The following is a 14,729-nucleotide window of genomic DNA, read 5'->3' as shown; positions in this document are numbered from 1 at the left end:
AATTTTGTTTTAAGTGCCAGTCTTAGGTCTCAATATTTTATGAAATAGTCATTAATTTTCAATACAAGGCTGATGGTGATATGATGAGGCCTGCATGTTTATGCAGAAAATGTTCCTTGGCTATCTCTAAGAGTTTGGTGAATGTAGGGGAAACAATTATCTCTTATTTTTGTAAGGCAAATGGTAATTATCACACCAGTCTCAGCTGTCTGAGAAGATAGGTCACTGCAAAGAAAGGGGCGGACTGACAGTGGGTGTAACACTGGGTAACATGGGAAGTGGGAGAATGAAGCTATTTTACTTGTGGCAGAAGCCATAGAATCCATTCATTTAAATCAATCATTCCCTCAACACAAATGTATTGAGTATCTACTAAGTCCCAGGCACTCCACTAGGTGCTGTGCCATTCAATACTAAATGATGCAGAGGCTGTTCCTGCCCTCTGGGAGTTGACATTCTTTTGGCCACAAGGACTTAGGTCTCAGGAGACCCAATTAAGTCTTTTGTATGCAGGAAAAATTTTAAAGCAGCAATTTCTGCCACCCAAGTCTGACTACTTCTCACACTTGGGTCACCCAATTTTAGGCACTGGTGACCTAGAAAATCATTGACTTTCATGTAAACATTATGTTCGAGTATTGGGGATCTTAGGGATTACAGGCATCAATGCAGACTTTGTTCTTTTTAGGTCAGTTGGATAAAGCAGGCATGTGGCCCCTGATCCTCTTTGTCCCAGTTAAACTATGAATCTCTATCCCACCGTCACAGACAGTACTTAGTCCCGGCCCCAGTTAGCTACCTTGCACGTCCACAGTTCAGAACACATAAAGGCAGGGCGTGGATAAGACTATATTTGTCATGACTATAGGATAAACAGCTTAAAACACATATTGGAGACATAATGGGTCATTTTTCAAAACTGATAATGTCTTCGAAAACCCACTGAACAGTGTTAAGGACTAAGCAAATCTACAGCACAATCAGGGTCACCTGTTGTGGGGGTCATTTTGTTGGACTCTATATTACAACAGCTACAGACGTGTTTCTAAATTGAGGCTTCCATTTTCACTATTAATAACATGAGGGCAAGTCCCAACCTCCCTCCAGAGTACCAGCTATTCAAAATTAATTTATTAAAAATGCATTCTAGTCATTAGCGCTAAGCAGATTTATGAAAAGCAGATTGACTAGGATACAAAGATGTGCAAGCCCTTAAGTTTCGATCTGTGCCATGTTTGCTATCATTTATCTAGAATTCTGGTCATGTGTGTCAATATTTGCAGACTACCACTTTGCAGGTTATTTATTTCCCCTGGTCCATTTCTCATGGTGACACGGCTTTCCAGCATTGTGTGACAGGTGGTAGTTGACACCAATTTATATTAACTTCAGTTTATGCTGAAAATATTCCACTAAGTGAAGACGGTGTTCAGATTATGGTCTGAGCATATGTCAAATGCTAGGAAGAGTCTTAAAATTTCTCATTTTAAAATGGTGAGCAATTTGGCTTTAATTTTTTGACTGGCATTTTTACTATTCTTTTGGTAGGTTGTCAGCGGATGTAGTGACAGCTGGTAACACCAGCTACAAAATATATTTTTAAAAGAAAATATTTAATAAGAACTCAGGTAAGCTCTTCTGTAGCGTTTCTATATTAACTATTTCATCAATGGAGGAATGGATTATGCAGTGCAAAAGCAGATTTTTAAAAAAATCAAAGATCTTTTTGTTTTTAAATAGTAACCATAAAAAGAGTTAATTTAGGGGCCAGCTGTCTATGCTGGAATTCTGCTTTCCTTGAAATTGTATTACTTTTCAAAGCGTAAGCAAGTTTATAATTTTAGAAAGAAAATTATTTGTATCCATTTATCATTGAATTTTAGAGCCAAAAATGACCAGAGTGACCCTGTGGTCTCTTTAACTATTGAGCATACTGAAGTAAGGAGGTAAGTGGGTGGCTCCTGGGCGCACAGCTGTAGCAATACAACCTGTGTTGGAACTCAGCTCTTTCCATGCCATCACAGACTATTAGCTCTCTGCTTATCATTCTGTGTGCATCTACACTTTCTATTACTTTATCTTACTGCTTATCAGTGGGAAGGAGCAAAATGCAGAATTTTTGAGTTGGAAAAGATCCATTTACTGATACACATTGCATAAGTATTTATTTGGCTAGCCTCTATTATGTGCCAGGCATTATGTTAGTTATTATGGAAACTAACATAAATCATTTCCCTAACTAAAGATTTTATAATTTGGGGTGTGAAAATGCACACGTGTGTGTGTGTAGGTGTGTGTGTTGGCGCAGGGATGGACATGGGGGTTGAGAGAGACAATTGCCAAGGGAGAAAAGCAATTCAGGAAGTGCACTGAAGTGTTATAGGGGATATAATACCAAGTCTGTCCTAGGGAAGGAGGGTGCCCAGGAGAAGGTGGGCTTCAGGCTTCAGAATCAGCCAGAGAGTTTTAGTTCTTAAATCAAAATACACCTTCCAGAGCATATCCCAGAACGATGACATTAGAATTTCCAGAGCAGGTGGAGAACAAATTTACATTTAATAAATGCTTCCACATCATTCTGCTTTTCAGCCAAGCTTGCCATCCACTGTCTACTCTACCCAGGGCTAAGGTGGCTGGCTGGTCAGGAAGGATGTATAAGAGCAGACGCCTCTTGCATGAAAATCTGGAAGCTAAAGAAAGCATTTCCAGGCAGTCAGAGATGACCTTTGTATTAAGTCATTCTCACATTGCTATAAAGAAATACCTGATACTGGGTAATTTATAAAGAAAAGAGGCTTAATTGGCTCACAGTTCTGCAAGCTGTACAGGAAGCATAGGGGCAACTGCTTCTGGGGAGACTTCAAGAAGCTCCCAATCATGGCAGAAGATGAAGGGGGAGCAAGTGTCTTATGATGAAAGCAGGAGCCAGAGAAAGAGGGTGGAGGTACCACACACGTTTAAAAGATCAGATCTCGTGAGAACTCACTGACTATTGTGAGGACAGTACCGAGGAGATGGTGCTAAACCATTCATGAGAAATCTGCCCCCATGATCCAGTCACCTCCCACCAGGCCCCAACTCTAACACTGAGGATTACATTTCAACATGAGATTTGGGTGGGGACACAGATCCCAACCATATCAACATTAGACCTAGTTAAGTCCAGAGTTCCTCACCCAGTCATTGTCCCCACCAGGCCATCTCTGACAATCCCTGGCAGAACAAAAGCTAATGGGTGACTGTACACAACATCCTAGCTGAATGTTTCTCTCTGATCGGGAACCTGAGTAGTCAGCAGACAAAATCACCTGAGGAGAGCTCATAGGACCAAGGTGCGGGGGTGGGGGAAATCTCTTCCTAAAATATTGAAGACCTCACTGGTATTAAAAATAGGTCTCCATGGAACCTGCAGCAATTCCTAAACAGTTGTCTGCGTTCCATTGCAAAGTAATGGCAAAATGAGAAAATAAAGGATGACAAGGTGAATTTTCCCTAAAGTTTAACTGATTTAGTTTTTAAAACTCTGAGTAAAAGGATCCTTATTGTTTAGAAGAATGCAAAATGATAGTTAATAACATTTTTATGTCCTTTATTTGGAAAAATTAAAAGCTATCAACCGTATGTCAGTCTCTGAAATTTAAAAAAAAAGATTTTACTGGTCTTTGAAACACAGATGTCTGGGGACAGCCAGTCCAGAACTTCTAAACAGAACTCTTTTTTCTCTCCACTCTTATCTTGCCACTCTTTGTCCTTACATACACTAAAATCCCACTGCAGATAACCCCTCGACCTTTATACATTGCTTCTTTTTTTGTACTATCTTAACAAACTTTGATTTCTTTTCGATTTATCTTATTCACCATTACTATATTGCTGAAATCAATCCGAATGCAAGCACAGTAGGAACGACTTATTTAAACTTTCATTAGATCATGACCACTTATTTGAACCCCCAAAATTGCTAGACAGAATTTCAGAGATATTAACATTTTTTCTCCACAACGAAAGTAGAAAGGTGATTATTCCTTCTCCCCAAACCAGTTTCCCCAGGAGAGCTTTCTTTTTTGCAATCATAATATTTGATGTCATCCACTGCTCCAGAATCTTATATCAGTGAGTAGAAGTACTTGTTTCCCTCGTGGTTAGGGGCTCAATTTATGTGGATATGAATAAGATTTATGGTGTGTAATAAACATTACTAAAACGTGACAAAAGAGTGAAGATTTAAAGACACTTACTAATTTAAGATGACATTTTAAACATTCAGTCTTTAGAGCAATACATATTTCAGGTCTTTATACAGGTTTCCAGGCAGAATGCCTATTAGGAAATGAAAATCAGCTGTGTACTTTCTCGCTCTTCGCACAACTCCCCACCCCCATTTATTGCTACCCAGTAGCGACCCTATCCATCAGTGTTTAGTGTTTCCTTTTTGCTCAGCACCTAGATGTTAAACAAATTAGAATCTTAATATATGAGGTGTGACCATGAGGTCTAAAAGGAAATAGAGAAGAAAAAACATATGAAAAAAAAAAAAAGACTGGCCACAACTTCGTTATGGATGCCTGGCTAGACCTGTAAGTTTTCAAGGACTGAAATTGACTTAGTGCCAGTCTTCTGGAAAATGCTGCCCAGGCTATTTTTCCTCTTACATAGGAAATTATACAAGTAAATCTACCAAGAAAACATGCCATGGAAAGTTGATTCTCGGCCAATTTTCACACATCTTGTTCGCTGGGCAGTCTTTGCTCATCAGCTAATAAGGACTTAGGTGAACCCAGCTTAGTCCAGGCTGGCCCCCCATTCCGCGTTTGATCTCACCTGGAAGCCGCCCTCAGCTCTGGCCTGGCACTCTTCATTCAGGGCCTCTTTTATTTCCAACACAAAATGGTCTCTTGTTGTTAAATGGTTTCTAATTTTTCTAATAGGAGACAGTAGAGTTTCTTGCTGGTTTTCAGTAAGTGTGCTTTATTTTGCCTCCCTAATTTGTTCCCAGTTGAATCTGATTGCATTTACTTGGGCAAAAAGGAGGGGCTGTGGTAACCCTGAAAGCCATGTGCTTGAAGTAGCCCTAATGATCTCATGGGGTGTTGTGTGTAATGCAAACCCCAGGTCTCCTCCACTCTGAGTAGATGCCAGTCTCGGTGACTGACATGTACTTAAGCACTCAGGGCTGTTTTTCAGTGTGTGATTTACTCTCTCCCCTTTAATTACCCTGGAGATAGCAAGCCGTGAATACTTGAGGCTTGGCTTTCAGGGTACAGAGTATTCCCTGGCACAGGTCACAGATAGCACCTCGTCCCTTTGGGGCCTGAGCTAATTCAGGGAGGAACCCCATTACAGGTTCCAGGGTGGACTTATCTCTGCATGTCTAGGAATTTCAAAAATATATATCTAGGAGAGGAGTCTCTATGGTGAATTATGGTCAGCCACAGAAGAGAATTTAACTCATTCTGAGAAGCCCATAATGTTCAACAACCCATATTATAGAGAGCTATTTTTCTCTCTTCTCACACAGCAGCACCCCATGCCCTGCACATGGAGGGCTTAATAAGGATGGTTCATCTTCTTCCATGGGTAGCATTCACCCTAGGGGCTACCCACGTTCCTGCCACGCCTTTATGAGTAAAATGAGAGTTAAGTCTTGACATCATTTCTAGTTCCTGTCATCAACCTGAGCACTGTTCAAACTTGGAAGAACAAGAAATGAGTCAGGGCAACACGGGTTGCAAGGACGGTTTCTTACAGCTGAGGGCTTTTGCATGGCCCTTCCCTTGAATGTTAGTGAGCGAGCCTATTTCCTCTCACCTTTCTGGATGCTGCACCTTACCTACCACTGTGTGGATACATGCCTTCAGTGAGTTTTCTACTGGTGAGGGAGTTGTGGCTTGTCAGGCCTGCCTTCTTCCCAGCACAGAGAGATGCTCGGGCCTTCCCAGTCCATCCTGGCCTCACTCTCCCATCTGAACTAACCGTGCCACTGGGAGGGCCTTTTCCTTAAAAAATGGTAATTTTCTTCTATCATGGGCCATTCTATGCTATCACCTAGTATATATCTAGCACGAATCTAGTATGTATTGGTTACAAATAAAGCAAATGACTTCTTTGAAGAAAATGTCAACAGTTAAAGATACTTAAGGCTAGGCTAACTCCTTACCATTGTCTCAGACAATCACCCTTCCTCACTCTTCCATGCCTTGGTACTTTTACCAGTACCTGGAGGCTGCGGAGAGGTGTGGTTTAAGGGCTCAGACTTTAGTATCAGAAAGCAAGTGGTGTGACCTCAAATAAATTACTTAGTATCTCTGGATCCATAAAATGAGGGTGTTATGGCCAAACAGTTGCTAAAGTCCTTAGGGCACTAAAAATCTGTGATTCCACACTAACAATGTTTTGCAGGCAAGTCTGGATGTGCAGTTTGGGAAATTTGCCTCTGTTTTTCACACTATGCTCATCTTTACTCAATGTCTTGTAATTAGGCACATTGACTGTTTTTCTCTTCCATTCATTCATAAGGTTGACTGGCTCCACTTGCTTTTCTCTCAAAGCAAATGAAGCTATTCAGGCTTGTGCTTAAGTGGAGGTGCAAAAGCTAGATTTTCAAAGCAAACATAATAAGGACTATCCAGAAGGAATTGTAAAAATCAACTCAGATTAATAGACGTAATGTGACTAAGCTAGCTGGGCCACTGTGAAAATTTTGTAGGAACCAGGGTCCCCAAAGTGTAGGCAGAACCAGCACTAACACTTAGTGAACCCAGCACATACAGGGTAAGGTCCCCATGTCGAACTGCTGCCTGAAAAGGTTACCCCTCCCAAGCAGGTAGGAGTGAAATTACATCATATTAAACAAGCAAACAAAAACACCAATGTGGAGGGAAAAGATAAATGAAATAAAACTGGTATAATAATAATTGATGACACTGGGCAGCAGATGATGGGTAGATGGAGTCATTATTCTCTTTCCTTTACTTATGTGCATATTTAAAATTTTTCAATATAGAACATTAAAAAGGGATCACAGATTTAAATGTAAAATGTATAAAACTTTTAGGAGACGGTATAGGAGAAAATCTAGATGACCTTGGGCTTAGACATGACTTTTTATGTAATGACACCAAAGGCACAAGGAAAGAAATAATAAACTTAACATTATTCAAATTAAACATTTCTGCTCTGCAAAAGATATTGTCAAGAGAATGAAAAGACAAGCTACAGATTGGGGGCAAATATTTGCAAAAGACATATCTGATAAAAGACTGTTATCCAAAATATACATAAGAATGCTTTGAACTCAACAGTAAGAACACAAACAATCAAATTTTTTAAAAGGACCAAAGTCCTTAACAGGCACCCATCCAAAGAAGATATAGAGATGGTAAATAAGCATATGAAAAGATGCTCCACATCATATGTGATCAAGGAAATGCAAATTAAAACAATAATGAGATACCACTACACACCTATTCAAATAGCCAAAAAACACTGACAGCACCAAATGCTAGTGAGGATACGGAGCAACAGGAACTCTCATTTATCACTGGTGGAAATGCAAAAGCGTACAGCCACTTTAGAGGACCAGTTGACAGTTTCTTACAAAACTAAACATGCTCTTACCGTATGATCCAGCAATCACGCTCCTTGGTATGTACCCAAATGAGTTGGAAATGTATGTCCACACAAAAACCTACACAGGATGTTTATAATGGCTTGTCTATAGTTGCCAAAACATGGAGAAAACCAAGATGTCCTTCATTAGGTGAATGGACAAACTGTGGCACATTCAGACAAAGGAATATCATCCAGCACTAAAACAAAATGGGCTATCAAGCCATGAAAAGGCATGGAGGAAGTTTACATGCATAGTACTAAGTGAAACAAGCCAATCTGAAAAGGTTACATACTTTATGACTCTAACTGTGTGACATCCTGGAAAAGCAAAATTATGGAAACAGGAAAAAGATGAATGATTGCCAGAGGTTAGAGGGGAGGGAGGGATGAACAGGCAGAGTACAGAGGATTTTCAGGCAGTAAAATTACTCTGTAGGATACTATAATGGTAGATATACACCATCATAAATTTGTCCAAACCCATAGGACATCCAACACCAAGAGCAAATCCTAATATAAACTGTGGACTCTGAGTGATAATGATAAATCAATGTAGATGTATCAATGGTGACTGTCAGGCCTCTGAGCCCAAGCCAAGCCATCGCATCCCCTGTGACTTGCACATATATGCCCAGATGGCCTGAAGTAACTGAAGAATCACAAAAGAAGTGATATGCCTTGCCCCACCTTAACTGATGACATTCCACCACAAAAGAAGTGTAAATGGCCAGTCCTTGCCTTAAGTGATGACATTACCTTGTGAAAGTCCTTTTCCTGGCTCATCCTGGCTCAAAAAGCTCCCCCACTGAGCACCTTGTGACCCCCACTCCTGCCCACCAGAGAACAACCCCCCTTTGACTGTAATTTCCCTTTACCTACCCAAATCCTATAAAACGGCCCCACCCCTATCTCCCTTCACTGACTCTCTTTTCGGACTCAGCCCACCTGCACCCAGGTGATTAAAAGCTTTATTGCTCACACAAAGCCTGTTTGGTGGTCTCTTCACACGGACGCGCCTGAAATTTGGTGCCGTGACTCGGATCGGGGGACCTCCCTTGGGAGATCAATCCCCTGTCCTCCTGCTCTTTGCTCCGTGAGAAAGATCCACCTACGACCTCAGGTCCTCAGACCGACCAGCCCAAGGAACATCTCACCAATTTTAAATCAGGTAAGCAGCCTCTTCTTACTCTCTTCTCCAACCTCTCTCACTGTCCCTCAACCACTTTCTCCTTTCCACTCTTCAATCTCTCCCTTCTCTTAATTTCAATTCCTTTCATTTTGTGGGAGAGATAAAGGAGACACGTTTTATCCGTGGACCCAAAACTCCGGCGCTAGTCACGGACAGGGAAGGCAGCCTTCCCTTGGTGTTTAGTCATTGCAGGGACGCCTGATTATTCACACGTTTCAAAGGTGTCAGACCACGCAGGGACGCCTGCCTTGGTCCTTCACCCTTAGCGGCAAGTCCCGCTTTTCTGGGAAAGGGGCAAGTACCCCAACCCCTTCTCTCCTTGTCTCTACCCCTTCTCTGCCTTTCTGGGGGAGGGGCAAGTACCCCTCAACCCCTTCTCCTTCACCCTTAGCGGCAAGTCCCGCTTTTCTATGGGGCAAGAACCCCCAATCCCTTATTTCCGTGCCCCAACCTCTTATCTCTGTGCCCCAATCCCTTATTTCCGTGCCCCAACCTCTTATCTCTGCGCCCCAATCCCTTATTTCCACACCCCAACCTCTTATCTCTGTGCCCCAATCCTTTATTCCCGTGCCCCAACCTTGTATCTCTGTGCCCCAGTCCCTTATTTCCACACCCCAACCTCTTATATCTCTGCACCCCAATCCCTTATTTCCATGCCCCAACCTCTTATCTCTGCGCCCCAACCCCTTTTCCCACTTTTCTGGAAGGTAAGAACCCCCGAACTCCTTCCCTCCATTTCTCTACTCTCTCTTTTCTCTAGGCTTGCTTCCTTCACTATGGGCAACCTTCCACCCTCAATTCCTCCTTCTACTCCCTTGGCCTGTGTTCTCAAAAACTTAAAACCTCTTCAACTCACAACTGACCTAAAACCTAAATGCCTTATTTTCTTCTACAATGCCGCTTGACCCCAGTACAAACTCGACAGTAGTTCCAAATAGCCAGAAAATGGCACTTTGAATTTTTCCATCCTGCAAAATCTAAATAATTCTTGTCATAAAATAGGCAAACGGTCTGAGGTGCCTGACATCCAGGCATTCTTTTACACATCAGTCCCTTCCTAGTCTCTGTGCCCAGTGCAACTCATCCCAAATCTTCCTTCTTTCCCTCCCACCTGTCCCCTCAGTACCAACCCCAAGCGTCGCTGAGTCCTTCTAATCTTCCTTTTCTACAGACCCATCTGACCTCTCCCCTCCTCCTCAGGCTGCTCCTCGCCAGGCTGAGCTAGGTCCCAATTCTTTCTCAGCCTCCGCTTCTCCACCCTATAATCCTTTTATCACCTCCCCTCCTCACACCCGGTCCGGCTTACAGTTTCATTCCGTGACTAGCCCTCCCCACCTGCCCAGCAATTTACTCTTAAAAAGGTGGCTGGAGCTAAAGGCATAGTCAAGGTTAATGTTCCTTTATCTTTATCCCAAATCAGAAGCGTTTAGGCTCTTTTTCATCAAATATAAAAATCCAGCCCAGTTCATGGCTCGTTTGGCAGCAACCCTGAGACGCTTTACAGCCCTAGACCCTAAAAGGTCAAAAGGCCGTCTTATTTTCAATATACATTTTATTACCCAATCTGCTCCCGACATTAAATAAAACTCCAAAAATTGGAATCTGGCCCTGAAACCCCACAACAGGACTTAATTAACCTCACCTTCAAGGTGGACAATAGCAGAAAAAAGTTGCAATTCCTTGCCTCCACTGTGAGACAAACCCCAGCCACATCTCCAGCACATAAGAACTTCCAAACGCCTGAACCGCAGCAGCCAGGCGTTCCTCCAGAACCTCCTTCCCCAGGAGCTTGCTACACATCCCGGAAATCTGGCTACTGGGCCAAAGAATGCCCGCAGCCCGGGATTCCTCCTAAGCCGCGTCCCATCTGTGTGGGACCCCACTGAAAATCGGACTGTTCAACTCACCTGGCAGCCACTTCCAGAGCCCCTGGAACTCTGGCCCAAGGCTCTCTGACTGCTTCCCAGATCTTCTCGGCTTAGCGGCTGAAGACTGACGCTGCCCAATCGCCTCGGAAGCCCCCTAGACCATCACGGACGCCGAGCTTCAGGTAACTCTCACGGTGGAAGGTAAGCCCGTCCCCTTCTTAATCAATACGGAGGCTACCCACTCCACATTACCTTCTTTTCAAGGTCCTGTTTCCCTTGCCTCCATAACTGTTGTGGGTATTGATGGCCAGGCTTCTAAACCTCTTAAAACTCCCCAACTCTGGTGCCAACTTAGACAATACTCTTTTAAGCACTCCTTTTTAGTTATCCCCACCTGCCCAGTTCCCTTATTAGGCCGAGACACTTTAACTAAATTATCTGCTTCCCTGACTATTCCTGGATTACAGCTGCATCTCATTGCTGCCCTTCTTCCCAATCCAAAGCCTCCTTTGCGTCCTCCTCTTGTATCCCCCCACCTTAACCCACAAGTGTAAGATACCTCTACTCCCTCCTTGGCGACCGATCATGCACCCCTTACCATCTCATTAAAACCTAATAACCCTTACCCCACTCAATGCCAATATCCCATCCCACAGCATGCTTTGAAAGGATTAAAGCCTGTTATCACTCGCCTGCTACAGCATGGCCTTTTAAAGCCTATAAACTCTCCTTACAATTCCCCCATTTTACCTGTCCTAAAACCAGACAAGCTTTACAAGTTAGTTCAGGATCTGTGCCTTATCAACCAAATTGTTTTGCCTATCCACCCCATGGTGCCAAACCCATATACTCTCCTATCCTCAATACCTGCCTTTACAACCCATTATTCTGTTCTAGATCTCAAACATGCTTTCTTTACTATTCCTTTGCACCCTTAATCCCAGCCTCTCTTTGCTTTCATTTGGACTGACCCTGACACCCATCAAGCTCAGCAAATTACCTAGGCTGTACTGCCGCAAAGCTTCACAGACAGCCCCCATTACTTCAATCAAGCCCGAATTTCTTCCTCATCTGTTACCTATCTCGGCATAATTCTCATAAAAACACACGTGCTCTCCCTGCCAATCGTGTCTGACTGATCTCTCAAACCAAAGCACCTTCTACAAAACAACAACTCCTTTCCTTCCTAGGCATGGTTAGTGCGGTCAGAATTCTTACACAAGAGCCAGGACCACACCCTGCAGCCTTTCTGTCCAAACAACTTGACCTTACTGTTTTAGCCGAGCCCTCATGTCTGCGTGCAGCGGCTGCCACTGCTTTAATACTTTTAGAGGCCCTCAAAATCACAAACTATGCTCAACTCACTCTCTACAGTTCTCATAACTTCCAAAATCTATTTTCTTCCTCATACCTGACGCATATACTTTCTGCTTCCCGGCTCCTTCAGCTGTACTCACTCTTTGTTGAGTCTCCCACAATTATCGTTGTTCCTGGCCCAGACTTCAATCCGGCCTCCCACATTATTCCTGATACCACACCTGACCCCCATGACTGTATCTCTCTGATCCACCTGACATTCACCCCATTTCCCCAAATTTCCTTCTTTCCTGTTCCTCACCCTGATCACGCTTGATTTATTGATGGCGGTTCCACCAGGCCTAATCGCCACACACCAGCAAAGGCAGGTTATGCTATAGTACAAGCCACTAGCCCGCCTCTTAGAACCTCTCATTTCCTTTCCATCGTGGAAATCTATCCTCAAGGAAATAACTTCTCAGTGTTCCATCTGCTATTCTACTACTCCTCAGGGATTATTCAGGCCCCTTCCCTTCCCTACACATCAAGCTCGAGGATTTGCCCCACCCAGGACTGGCAAATTAGCTTTACTCAACATGCCCCGAGTCAGATAACTAAAATACCTCTTAGTCTAGGTAGATACTTTCACTGGGTAGGTAGAGGCCTTTCCTACAGGGTCTGAGAAGGCCACCGCAGTCATTTCTTCCGTTCTGTCAGACATAATTCCTCAGTTTAGCCTTCCCACCTCTACACAGTCTGAAAACAGACCAGCCTTTATTAGTCAAATTAGCCAAGCAGTTTTTCAGGCTTTTAGTATTCAGTGAAACCTTTATATCCCTTACGGTTCTCTGTCTTCAAGAAAAGTAGAATGGACTAAAGGTCTTTTAAAAACACACCTCACCAAGCTCAGCCACCAACTTAAAAAGGACTGGACAATACTTTTACCACTTTCCCTTCTCAGAAGTCAGGCCTGTCCTCGGAATGCTACAGGGTACAGCCCATTTAAGCTCCTGTATAGACGCTCCTTTTTATTAGGCCCCAGTCTCATTCCAGACACCAGACCAACTTAGACTGTGCCCCAAAAAACTTGTCATCCCTACTATCTTCTGCCTAGTCATACGCCTATTACCGTTCTCAACTACTCATACATGCCCTGCTCTTGTTTACACTGCGGGTTTACACTGTTTCTCCAAGCCATCACAGCTGATATCTCCTGGTGCTATCCCCAAACTGCCACTCTTAACTCTTGAAGTAAATAAATAATCTTTGCTTGCAGGACTATGCTGAATCTCCTTAGGCACTCTCTAATCAGATATCCTGAGTCGTCCCAATTCTTAGACCTTTTATACCTGTTTTTCTCCTTCTGTTATTCCATTTAGTTTCTCAATTCATCCAAAACTGTATCTAGGCCATCACCAATCATTCTATACGACAAATGTTTCTTCTAACAGTCCCACAATATCACCCCTTACCACAAAATCTTCCTTCAGCTTAATCTCTCCCACTCTAGGTTCCCACGCTGCCCCTAATCCCGCTTGAAGCAGCCCTGAGAAACATCGCCCATTCTCTCTCCATACCACCCCCCAAAAATTTTCGCCGCCCCAACACTTCAACACTATTTTGTTTTATTTTTCTTATTAATATAAGAGGGCAGGAATGTCAGGCCTCTGAGCTCAAGCCGAGCCATCGCATCCCCTGTGACTTGCACATATACGCCCAGATGGCCTGAAGTAACTGAAGAATCACAAAAGAAGTGAATATGCCTTGCCCCACCTTAATTGATGACATTCCACCACAAAAGAAGTGTAAATGGCCGGTCCTTGCCTTAAGTGATGACATTACCTTGTGAAAGTCCTTTTCCTGGCTCATCCTGGCTCAAAAAGCTCCCCCACTGAGCACCTTGTGACCCCCATTCCTGCCCGCCAGAGAACAACCCCCCTTTGTAATTTTCCTTTACCTACCCAAATCCTATAAAACGGCCCCACCCCTATCTCCCTTCGCTGACTCTCTTTTCGGACTCAGCCCACCTGCACCCAGGTGATTAAAAGCTTTATTGCTCACACAAAGCCTGTTTGGTGGTCTCTTCACAGGGACGCGCATGCAAGTGACAAGTGTACTGCTCTAGTTGGGGCTGGGTTGATAATGGAGGAGGCTATGCATCTGTGGGGGCAGGAGACACATGGAAAATCTCTGTACCTTCTGCTCAATTTTGCTGTGAACCTCAAAGTGCTCTAAAAAATGAAGTCTTAGCTGGGGGCAGTGGCTCACACCTGTAATCCCAGCATTTTGGGAGGCCAAGGAGGGCGGATTATGAGGTCAGGAGTTCAAGACCAGCCTGGCCAACATGGTGAAACCCCGTCTCTACTAAAAACACAAAAAGTAGTCAGGCATGGTGGCACATGCCTGTAATCCTAGCTACTTAGGAGACTGAGACAGGAGAATTGCTTGAACCCGGGAGGCGGAGGTTGCAGTGAGCTAAGATCACGCCACTGCACTACAGCCTGGGTGACAGAGCGAGACTCCATCTCAGGAAAAAAAAAAAAATGAAGTCTTTTTTAAAAAAAGTTAAAAGATTCAGCCCTGTAGCAGGTCCCATTCAAGGACTAAGTAATAGGCTGCAGAAGAAAGGGTGGAAGGCTGCAGAATTGATCTGGCTGAAGACCCTGAAGGCACTAATGAGAGAGGAGGCTGGGTGTCCATCCTTCTTCCATTAACTGCTTTGGGAATACCAGAAGAGCCCCATAATGATTTTACTAACGTCAAAG

This window comes from Pan paniscus, chromosome 5 (assembly GCF_029289425.2).
Source record: "Pan paniscus chromosome 5, NHGRI_mPanPan1-v2.0_pri, whole genome shotgun sequence".
In the NCBI taxonomy this organism is placed as follows: Eukaryota; Metazoa; Chordata; class Mammalia; order Primates; family Hominidae; genus Pan; species Pan paniscus.
The sequence above is the reverse complement of the archived record's forward strand: the minus strand, read 5'-3'. Positions refer to the sequence as shown.